The following is a 12,564-nucleotide window of genomic DNA, read 5'->3' as shown; positions in this document are numbered from 1 at the left end:
AAGGTCGAAAACCAATAGCTACCTTATCTCTACGCCTTGCTCCTCATCAAGTTAGGAGGTATGAAGCTATGGATTGATCAAATCTCCTTCTGGACTTTTCCAATTTCCGCAGCTCCATGTCTTCTCTTGTTTTGCATGTCTTGTAAACCCCTTCTAATTTACGTATTTCACTATGACAGAACAATTGGAGGACTTTGCGATTTCAAACCACTAAACTTCTCTCTATTTTGCATGAATACCAGAAACTTACATCTTTTTTTTGGTAAGAACCTCTACTTTTTGTTAAATTTTTGTTCTTAAATCTATTCAAGGTTGTTGTGGAATGCACTTTTGATTATTACCCAACTTTAGTAACTCCATTAAGATGAATAGGACTGGAAAAGATCAAAGTTCAATTACAGCACACCATGTGTTTGATGATATGCTCAAAGACAACACCCAAGCTGAACCAGTGGGCTATTCCATGATTTTCAAAAAACCTATACTTCTTTTTTTACTCTCCGTTTTTGAAGCTTAAAGTAGAATCTTCAATGATCATTTTGAACTTGGTTTCTTGAAAAACGGAGTTGCGATGAGATACTTATGCTATTTCGAAGTTAGTACGGTGTTTCAGGATTTCTGCAGAAATCAGCATTTTCTGTTACTTCGGATTCTTGTTTGACCATTCATTTGAACAGCGAATGACATGAAATTTTGCGAAATAGTATTTACATGTGTACTTCCAATCCTTGGTTACCTTTCTCTTATTCGATCATTGGCCTAGACATCGCATTAATTCGATGGACCTAGTTGTGTTGAGTGAATAAGCTCGACGTTACATGGATAAAATTCTGAATCTATTTACTTTAAATGTTTACAAATTTTGACCAACTCCTAATCTAGAAGAAATAAATCTAAGTACCAAATATTTAAATATAATTGTTTTTTTTAACCAACTAAAAGATGATTTTGCAATACAAAAAAACGAAAACCCTACGTCTGAGAGAGAACTTTTAATTCTCTCTCGTCTTGCTGTAGCCGTTAGGCCGTTTCCGTCTAGTTCTTATTGTTGCTTTGTTCTCTCATTCCCTCCTTCCTTCCTTCTCCCTTAATCCAAATGGCCGGTGTTGATGATGTGACTTCGAAGCTTGCTGCGGCCCTAGCTATTGGGGGAGACGAGTACCAATGTGAGGATCCTGTGGGGGACTCGACTGATCCAAACTACCATTGGTTGGTGGGCCGTCTGGTCTAGGTGGAGACAACAAAGGCGGCAACGCACTGCTTCATGGTGCAGATTGGGCAGGTCTGGCCGGTTTCTGATCATGGTTTGGTGATCTGTGAACGTCTGAACGGTCGATTTCTTTTCCGTTTTGTTAATCCGACGGATAAGTAGTGGGTCCTGGCAAAATCATCGTGGTACTATCGCTCGGCAACTCTAGTTTTAGGGGATTATGATGGGGTGAGCGAGATTATGGATGTGCCTCTTAACCGGTTACCTATCTGGGTGCAGATCAGTGGGTTGCCGCCGGCCTACACTACACAGACTTGGGTCCAGAAGATTGCGGGGTGTCTGGGTCAGGTTGTTCATGTGGATGAAAGGAGGTTGAAGCGGTATGAGGAGGTGAAGGTGTTGGTGGTGGTGAGTCTCGAGCGGCCCCTCCCAATGCACTTCAGGTATTCTTTTTCCTATTCTTTTGCTAGAGAGATTGATCAGGAATAAATTTACGGGTTTGTGTTTGGTGTGTGGGTTCTTTAAGCATGGTATGGGGGGTTGTGGTAGCCCTTCGACGGTGGAATGGGGTATTGGTGTGGCAGCGGCTTCTTCTGGGGGTGGACAGAGGAGTGTTGTTTTGTAGGGTGGTTCATCTATGGTGGTAGAGAGTGTAGCCCATCCTAGTAGGGTGAGTGTGCCACCGGGTTTTGCTACCTTACCCGATCCAAAGGAGGTCGGTGATCACTCTAGAGTTGGGCCTCTCTTGTTGGAAGGGAAGATGAGTTCACTGCTTCTTAGTTTGAAGGACAGTGTTGATGAGGCGCATACCATGGTTGGATCGATGCTGGGCAAGAGGGGTGGAGGAGGAGAAGTTACCTCCCTATTGAAAAAAGGGTGTTTGGGGCTTGGTGTTGTTTCAGGGCTTACAGGCTCACATGGGGCTTCAATGGGTGGTGCGCAATCTGATGCTCTTAGCCCGGATTCCTCGGGTCAGCGGAAGCGCAGGGTGGATGCTTCCACCTTTAGTTTTGGTATGAAGACCTCTCCTATAAATGGTCTGCAGTTTGAGGTAGGGAAGTCTTCATCCCCCACGGAAGGTAAGTCAGGGGTTGGGAAGAAACATAAACCAAAGATTCTCTCAGCTGCAAAGTGTCGTGCATTGCTCTCTAGGCCTGAGGAGGAGGCTTCTACTCCTTGAAGATTTTTTTTCTGTGTTTTTTAGTTTCATTTGGTTTTGTTTCTTTCGTTGTATTTTTAATAATGAAACGGAGCTTGGTAGGGGAGGTTTAGGGTCCATATGAGGCATTCTTTTGAGTAATGTCCTTCTCTCTCTTCCTACCGTTAGAGCGTGCTGTGTTTGTCAGTATAGGGTTACGTTTAGGTTCTCATTTTAACAGGGTCACACACGTGGCGGGTTCCTTTGTAACTTTGTTGGCTGAAGTAATGAAAGTGTTCACGTTTCTCCTCAAAAAAAAAAAAAAAAGATGATTTTACAATAAGTAATAAGCAAATAGAAAATAGGCAATATTTTTTTTTTTTTCATTTTCAACATGCTCACATTTTATCCTTTTCTTACCAAAATTTACTAATTTACTTACCAAAGTACTTACCACAATTTTGAAAATAAGGTAACTACCACAAAAAACTAACAAAACAAAGCAAAGGTAAGAACACAAGAAAAGAAATTTTTAGCTTCCCTAAAGGCAAACCGAGCTAGGAATCGGATTTTACTCCAATCCTTGGCAACGACCCCAAAAACTTGCTAACCAAATAGCCACTTTCAAGTACAAGGGATACAAGTAATAGTATAGAGGTTTAAGAAAGGTTGTCGAACCCACGAGGATTGAATTTCTTTCAGTAGTTAGGGTGTTAACCTAAGAAGTGCTAGAATATGCAAATATACAATCACAAACCTAAATTCACAAGGAAATCTAGGCTGATGGCAAGTATGTGCATTGTGGTGGTAGTGAAATTGTTTGATGGATAGAGTGGTGAACCAAATTAAAATAAATGCTCAAATGTAAACTAAACTACTTTAAACTAAACTAGTAATATAATGGATGAAGTTAGAGGTTGGATAATTGTCTACCACTAACCTCCCTTGTAACTATTGAAGTTCAAATACAAGTGATGTTATTCTAATTTCCCAATTACCCTTTTTGCATCTGGATAAGATTACAAAAGCTTAAACTCCTTTAATGTTATCAATTTCAACCGGATAAGTCTAGAATTAACTACCTAAGAACAAATCCTATTATCAGTTAAGTCTCAATTCATTGTTCCTAGATGCATAAAGCTTTGAGTTTAGATAATCATGCAAGCAAACCAATCCTAGATCAAGGTGATTTTAACTCACAGCCTTCACATGCACATAGAGGATGCTATCATGCTATCAATGCCTAAGGTTAACTACTCTCTAAACATTTTTTCATGAGATGACAAACATAACACATTCAAAGTAGCTAAATTTGAATGAATGCATTCACTTCTTGAATTAGCATATGAAGATGAAAATCAGAAATAACATCAAATGTAAATTAAAACATCAATTCATACAAGATTGGCTAGGGCTTTCAACCCTAGCCCCAACAAAGTACCATTCACTCATAATTGCATATACTAACTTCATAATCAAACTAAACACCAAAATATAATCTACAGTAAAAGGGAGTTGACTTAGTGGTGTGTCAGATGGTCTCCATGCTCACGTCTTCGTGGTGATGGTGGTGGTGGTGATTCCCTCTCCTTCTTGCTCTTAAAGATTCAGTGATAATAGATGTTTGGCTCCAATTTTGTTGCAGCTGGTCAACAGTCTCTTTTCTGAGCGGGCGTGCCAGCACCGTTCGGGTGCGGTCGTCGGGGGTGTCCTTTGACCTGACTTCTTTCAAGCGATTGTGGACGAGGAGAGCTCCAACCTCGTCGTGGGATTCTTTGTGCCTCGTGGCGAGGACTTTTGCTGAGCTTCTTGAAAATCACAATCGATACTCGATGTTGTAGATCGAGCAGAGCGAGAACTACTAGGAAGTGAGGAGAGCTTGCTAAAGCGTGACTTTAGCTTGGCTGGAAGGTTTGGTAGCACTAACGGTCAGCTCGTGAGGAGACTAGGACTGGAGTATGACTACCGGTAAGAGAAGGAGAGGGTTGCTCTAGAGAGGCTTGGATAATCTTAGAGATTGTTGTTGTGAATTGTGTGTTTAAGTGTTTCATTGTAACCTCTATTTATAGGCTATCATGCCAAAGTGTTTAGCATTAAACAAATGATAGTGGAGCATTAATTGGAGATAAGAAATGATGAATTTTGGAGATAAGGAAGCATAATTGGAGATAAAGAATGATGAATTTCGAAGATAAGGAGATAAGGAGGCATAATTGGAGATAAGGAATGATGAATTTTGGAGATAAGGAAGCACTTTCGGCTCCTTTATTCCTTCAATTATATCTCCATCAAGCATTCAGATTTTGACCGTGACTTCTTCATAACAAATGTTCCACTATGAGTGTAGATCATCCTGGTCAAATTTTAGAGCTTTTGATATAGTGGTTGGGCCGGAAACGCTGCTGGACCTCTTACAGGTCCAGTTTTCCAGTTTTACTTCTGCAGAAAATTGGACTGATTGTTTGAAGGCCTTCCATTCAAAACTAGCTCTGACACTCTTCATAAGAAATGATCCTTGGGCTTTCTAGATTTAATCTGGAAAGGTTTAGCTCATTTAGATTTCTTTTGGTTAGTCTGCCGCCCTTCCTTCCTTGTTTAGCTCGGTTTCTCCTAGCCGAAGTAGGAAAATGTGCTAAAGTTGACTTTTCATGCTTTCATGCTTCCATGCTTCCATAGTAGGCTTTATTTAGCCTCTAAATATATATTTCTAACTTGTCGACAATATATAGCTTGAGCCACTGACATTGGCTCAATTTCTCTAAGACGTGCCTTGTCAGGCCAAACTGCTCATTTTGGGTCCAAACATTGCCCCCCAGACCTCGAAGTCAAAGGTCTTCGTCTTGACTGAAGAGGTCTTGAATCAGCACTACTCTTATAATGTTGTCGCTCCAAAGCCACTTGTATTGGCTTGACTGTTTCCATATAGGCCTCTAAATAGGCCATAAAATTTGAATGCTATAATCTGAAATGCCTTTGTCATGAACTGACGCTTCCTTTGCCAACTTTATTGCCTCCCATGGATCTGGAGAAACTTGGGCAGGTTGTAGGAAATCAAGACTTTAGCGTGCCCCCCATGCGAAGGAGACTGTTTTTTTATCGCGAATGAGGATCCTTCTCTTCCTTGGTGGTAGCTTCGCCATGTGTATAGCAACAAGGTATCTGCCTTGTTCGTTGGCTCTCTGTTGATTTTCTCAAATGTAGGTGTTGGAGCCGTTTTCCTGGCTAGATCAAGGCCTATAGTACTTGGCGAAATAAGACGCAAAACAGCAAACTGTTTGTTGTCATTTAATCCTTCGCGAGTCTTATGCCGAAGAGGATGATTGGATCATGGCTATCGACATCATGACGTGTGACCAAGTGAAACCACCATATTTGCTGCAACTTTAGCATCTAAAACCGCATCGGTTTTAATCAGGTTTTATTTAAAAAACATCAGGCCACTATGTTGGCCCTGCGGTGGTAGGAAAAGGTGGAATATCTTCACTGTCGCCTTAGATGCGATTCTTAAGATGGAATAATGATTCATTAATTATCAACTAGGGCCACTCACCGACCCAGCTAATAAATTAATCTCCAAAAATATTTGAGCTATAAATCAAGGTGTATTGGAGAAGTGTTCCTTGCGACCTAGAAATGGCATCCAAGAAACTAATCGTTATCGATCAGGCAGATGAAATCACTGAGAAAGCCGCATTCACCTGGCGGACTAACATGAGTGTTCGCTGTAGAAGTCAGACCGGAGAGGAGAGAAGTTGACTGATGGGCTTTGGTGGCGGTGATAGTCAAGCGAGTCTGGGTCATACACCTCGCGGTCGTTCGCCAGATGATGCTATGGCCTATTATGGGCTTCCCATCCACCGTCCCATAACGGCTCTTCAGCAGGTGCCTGGTGATTTTAGCAGTTGGGGACCAAGGAGGAAAGTGGGCTACTGGCCTACCGTCGCTCCCGAGGAAAATGTTTGGTATCAGGAGGTCCGAGCGAGAGATTTGGCCCGATGGGATCCGGTGGGTATCACCCAAACCATCGATCTATGCTTCTGTCTTCCCAATAATACTAGCCCTGCACCGCTAGCCGCCGCTCTTTGCTTATGGAACACCTCCAGCAATACATTCGATTTCCAGTTTGGGCAGATGAGCATAACTCTGCTGGATGTTCTTACCATCACGGGGTTGCCCATTGACTTTGACCCCTATGTGCATGGTCAGTTTGATGGCATTCAATTTTCTTTGAGAATAGATATGGCTGGTCGAGGGCATCACAACAGATCCTACCCATCTTGGCGTGACTATTACTGCTCCCAGCGTGACCATACAGGAGGTATCGCATTCCTGGAATTCTGGCTTTGCAAATTTATCTTTTGCACTTCTTCCAACAAACCTACTGGGCCTTGGAATTCTCTGGCCACTGCTCTCTACAATGGTATTTGCGTTGGCCTTGGGCAACCTATATTGGGTGCGTTATATCGCTCCCTTTATAGAGCCGTAATGCACCCATTTGATACCGACATTAGTAGCCCCTTCTGGATCCTTGCCTTTTGGCTGCAGATTTATTTCCCTCTCTTCCGTCGCGGTGATATTCCAAAGGAACCTCCAGTTGATTCCCTTTTGGGGAACTGGCTTTGCCGCAACGTAAGGTATCGAGCTCCACCCTACTCCGAGTGTTTTATTTACTTGTACTTGCTGGGAGAGATGCCGGACCCAAAAATAGTCCTTTCTAGGCAATTCCCTCCTCCCCTTGATGATGGCTTTCTACCCAGTGGACGGGATCATAGCGAAAGAGCCCTCCTGGCCTTTTGTCACGTCATCTCCTGCTTGGATATTCGTCTTCCCAGCGACCGCGTAAGTTATGAGCTCTATGCCCCTAACCACTTTGCTCGCCAATTTGGGTTGGCCCAGTTGGTACCCTGGCCTCTGGTTGATTCTGCCAATTACTACACCTCTTGGCGGAGATTAGCCCTGCCTGGGTCTGCTCCCTTTCAGAGTCAGTTTACTTTGATAGTGATTCCCCCTTGGGTCAGAGCGCTATACCCCCTCAACGATGTTGATGATGATTATGCTGATTGGTGGAAAGAAGTGTCAGTGAACTGTTGGGACCTGCCACATGACGAACTCTTCGTCCTGATCTTTCGTGGCATGAGTAGTCCTGGTCCGAAGGACCGCAAGATTCTTGAGCGCTTCTCCAACCCTGCAGCACAACCCCCGTGACCTATTCTACCTTCTCGATCATTGCGTCCAGGGATACAAATCCACCAGCCTAGGGCAATAGTAAGTTTTTGTCTTTCTTCACCATTCCTTTTCCTTGTGTTGATTTTCCCGCTCTTATTCCAGAGTGTGTTTTGCAGCAAACTACCCGGAGCTGGACAGCCTTTGTTCAAGCCGGGAAACAAAAGGCAATAGCAGAGGAGACTTCTGAGGGAGAGTCTTCGCATGATGAAGATCCCACTGAGGTAATTTGGTTAAGAACGATCCCAAACTTGTATATTTGGTGCTTCCCCTCTTTTTGAGTTATGACTCTTTTGTTGTACAGGCCACTGCTGTCTTTGCTTGCAAATGCGATCGAGCTCAATTCGTCGAAGAGAGTTTTGAAGATGACGAACCTCTAGGAATGCGATTGGTAAATTCCAGCCCCGTCTTATCCTATTTAAATTTTAGAATCTGGGCAGGATTTTCACTATGTATCTTTTGACAGGTCCGTCAAAGGACCACTGATCCCTCTCGCCAGAGCAAGGCTGGACCCTTAACCACTGCAGAAAAGCCAACTCTCTTGCTAGTTCAAGCATCAACTAACCCCGTGGTGCCTCTTCCGTCTCCCACATCTACAAAGCATCTGCAAGGTCCTACCATTCTAATAACGATCTCTGATGAAGACTCCTCAGAGGATGAAAGCGTGGAAAGCCACTCTGAGATTTCTGCCGTTTATGAGGAACTGATGACGACAGAGATTCTTGCGGCACTAGAGGTCCAAGAGGTGAATGAGGCGGGGCCTCTTCCTCTTGGTGACCACGTACCAGATATTGACCCGACAGCTCGAGAGGTAAGCCACTGTTGGCTAATGCTTTCCATTTCCCTTTTTGATCCAACCCCGCTCTCTGACATTTCTAAATCTGACCAGGATTCTGTTTGTACTGAAGAGGTGGCTGTAAACGTTGAGGGTCCTATCGGCGGGACAGTCGCCCCAGAGATGGAAAATGATACTGACGGTGGTGGTGCCCCCCAAGTCTCGCGAATAAATGAGACAACCGTCGAAGCTGAGGGCTCTGTGCTTGAATCTGGTCCACTTGTCCATGGTGAGCCGCGAGTTGAGTTTCCAGATTCTCCTGCGGCTGAAGGGACAGACCAACCTGTTGAAGATGAAGAAACTGAGGAAGCTGTCCACCCTTTTGCATTGGTGGTTCGTGATCCTGTGGCGCCTCCGCCGCCTCCTCCTCCTACTAGATTCGAGAGATTGATGAGGGTGTTAGAGGTAACTCCTCCTTCTGCTGTGGATGAGGATAAGATGGTGCTTCATGAACATCTGGGTCCTCGAGTATTGGAGACTGACATCCTCCTGCGAGTCTTGGAAGCTCTAAGGTATCTTCGCCAGGAGAAGGCATTGACCCTGCAGCAATTTAGTGCTATTGACGATCTGCTTAATGAACTTGGTAGGGCCCGCCAACTTCAACCGGCCGAGAACGCCCAGGCTCACGACACTCGAAAGGCTTTGAATAGCCTCTCTCGAGAAATGGACATCTCTCGCGGTATTTTAAATGAGCGAACCATCCGCCTGCGAGAACTACAAATCCAAAGGTCCGACTTCAAACTTCGGATCGAGGACCTCCATACCAGTTTAGCCTTAGTTGAAAATGCGATTGCTGCAGAAGAAGCCCAACTTGATGAACCTCTTGTTGCTTATGAAGAAATGGGCCGCAACCTGGCCCGTGTCAGAGAACGGGCCACTCAGGCTGAAGCTAGTTGTATTGCGGCGAACCTCCGCGTGGAGGAACTTTGTTTGAAATTGAGCTTTGCCGGCCAATCTCTGTAGGCCCCCTCGAAAACCGTTCGGTCTCCTCACATGCTATTAATTCTCTCTTTTTCGAGATTTAAGGCATTAATCATTCGTTGAAAAACAACGGTCGTGAAAAAATAATCTCGTGAATAGAACAGTTACCTCATCGAAAACCGTTCGGTCTTCTCACATGCTATTGATCCTCTAATAATAGCTAACTCCTCAAAAACCGCTCCTCACATGCTGCTAGTCCCTTTTTTCCCGAGATTTGGAATTACTAATTTCGATTTACTGACATCAGTTTTGAAATTGAGCTTCATCCAAGGGTGGGGATTTGCCTGAAGTCCCTATAAATAGTTGTATTTCGGGAAAGGAATACTCAACACAACTTTTCTGAAATATACAAGAAATGGCCTTTCAGTCCTTGCTTCTTTTTCTCCTTCACAAATCTTCCCCTCATAAAATGACCTTTAGCCTCTAAATTTTAGGCTTTATGGCGTAATCTTAAGCCTAGGTTAGGCCTTATGGCGTAATCTTAGGCAACCCCTTGTTTCGTCCTTCTGGAATCCTGCAACGACAATGCTAGGCTTCAGATTGGTTTAGAAACGCGAGGGGGCTCCGAGTGTGGGATCCATGATCATGCGAGATCATCTTTGTTAGAATCCCACACACGGAGCGAAGCAGGGAGAGGGAGGAAGGCCACTATGTGGTTCGTCTTTCCTCCTCTGTTTCCTTCCTTCTAGACCCGGCCCATGTTGTTCCCTCCAGATGGAAGGGGCTTTGGTTCTCACCTCCTTCTCCCCCTTTCTCTTCTTGATAGAATCTTGGAGGGATGAGAAGGGATGGACTCTTTGAAGGAATGGGTTCAAGCTACAGAATGGTTGTTCCTATACTTCACGTCCAACTAATGGTGGTTACCAAGGCTAGAGGGGGTGCAAAGACTCAAGCTGATATTCGGTTCCTTCACTCTCTGCCCCTCCAGGAGATAATGGTGCGGCTCAACCCGACGTTGGATTCCATAGCAGCTTCCAATTGAGGGGGCTTGGAGGCTCCTCTTCTCATGGATAATGGTGTTGGCCAAGCCTATGTTGTATTCCACTATCGCTTCCATGTAAAGGGGCCGCGGCTCAACCCGACGTTGGATTCCATAGCTGCTTCCAAGTGAGAAAAGATTCGGAAGATATCTGAAGATTCCTGTTTTGTATTCTAGCCACTTTTGGCTTTGTAATGAATGTACTGCTTTTGGCCGCAAAGCCACTTTATGAATACAATAATATTTTCTTATCCTGATAATCAAATATCCGTGAGAAGCTGAGTCAACGTGTCTCGCAAGGCCCCAAATATAGGCCCCTATAGCTGTATATTGAAAAAAATATGAACTTCTAAAATATGTTCCGCGTCAAAAAGAGCCTTGCGGATAGGGTTTTGAGAAAATATGTATCTTTTGGATCCACTTGCTGGCCCCAACTGAAAACTCTTGGTGCCAACAATCCCATCTTTTTCGAGATTTAAGGCACTAATCACTCGTTGAAAAACAACGGTCGTGAAAACATAATCTCGTGAATAGAACAGTTACCTCCTCGAAAACCGCTCGGTTAATTCCACAGTGAGAAGATAATATTGAAAATGGAACAGTTACTTCCTCAAAAACCGTTCGGTTCCCCCACACGCCAATAATCCCTTCTTAATTACTCATCATCACCACTCTTCAATTCTTGAATTCTCTCAACCTATCACCAATGGAATCACAAACCCAGCAACCAACCGAGGATGGAGGAGGCAACAAAGCAGCCGGGAGTAGTGCTAACATGCTTCGCAGGAAGAGCAGTACTAGGTGGATTCCCACTACAGATCATATAAGAATCCTCAAGGAGCTTTTCTACAACAAGGGAGTTAGGTCCCCAACTATAGAGCAGGTTCAGAGGATCTGTCTCCAGCTGAAATGGGTACGGCAAGATCTAGTTCAAGAATGTCTATTATTGGTTCGTGAACCAAAGGGCTCGGGAGAAGCAGAAGAAGAAGTCCACTTCGGATGTTCATGTGCCCATGCAAAGATCAGGGCTTGTTGGTGATGACAATGTTACCAATTGGAAACATGAGGATCAGTATATTAACTTTGGATCTTCTGCACCTGCTTCTGCTTCTTCCGCTGGTGTGATAATTGCTTTTAACGGGCAGATGGGGAACTATGGCGGTTATGGATCCATGAACATGGAGAAGAGTGCTAGGGATTGGTCAATCTCAGCTGGAGGGGGAACTAGTTCTACTTTCTTTGACATGAATGTAGAACAAACTTTCATGGAACAAAGAGGAGAAGATCACCAGGAGATTGAAACCCTTTCACTGTTTCCCGTGCATGGTGAGGACATCTTTGGCAACATGAAGACTACTTCCGATGGAGGTGGCGGTCATGGTGGTGGCTCTCACACTTCCCTTGAGCTCAGCCTTTCCTGTGAGGGCAAAGCTGGAACAATCTTCCGGAGCCGCTGACTCGGCTTAGTAGCTTCGCGAGTGTAGGAACACTTAGAATTGCCCCCTAAGAGTTGTATTTATTTATTATTATTATTATTACTATTATTATTATTGTTATTATTATTATTATTATTATTATTTTATTTTTTTATTTTTTTTAGAGATATAAACTCAACAAAGACAGTTGAAAGGGCATCTTAAGACTTAAAACAAAAACAAGAACAACACATAAAGTGACGCAACAAACAAGAAAAAACGTTTTGGACTTAGGGATATTTCTCTTCTCCTTTTGGTAACTCCTTTGGAATATGACCAGGTGAAGAGAGGAACAATTTTGGTGGAGCTCAGCTCACTTGATTGGCAGGGGACGAGACCCTTTGTCAGCACTTCTAGTATCCAAACTAGACCTTAGACATCACATCCAATTGGATGCGCCTACTATGAAGAAGATATTTACCCAAAATTCATTTTGACTCTAATAATAAACAAACAACCAACGAAATAAAGAACAAAGAAGAACAAAAAACCGAAATATGAATATAAACAAACAATTTCTATTGAAGTGTTGCTATGCTAAAATGGCTTAGTATTGTATAGTGTTGCTAGGCATAGCAAAGAAATGATTATGGCTCTCAAAAACAGGCCTTCATGAATGGGCTTTGCGAGTGTAGGAACACTAGAATTGTCCCCCATGTCTTATGCGAATAAACTGTCTACGACTCCTCCGAGTCCCAGACATTGGGAAAGTATTTCTTCAAG

This window comes from Rosa rugosa, chromosome 2 (genome assembly GCF_958449725.1).
Source record: "Rosa rugosa chromosome 2, drRosRugo1.1, whole genome shotgun sequence".
NCBI classification, from domain to species: Eukaryota; Viridiplantae; Streptophyta; class Magnoliopsida; order Rosales; family Rosaceae; genus Rosa; species Rosa rugosa.
This window is presented reverse-complemented; position numbering follows the sequence as displayed.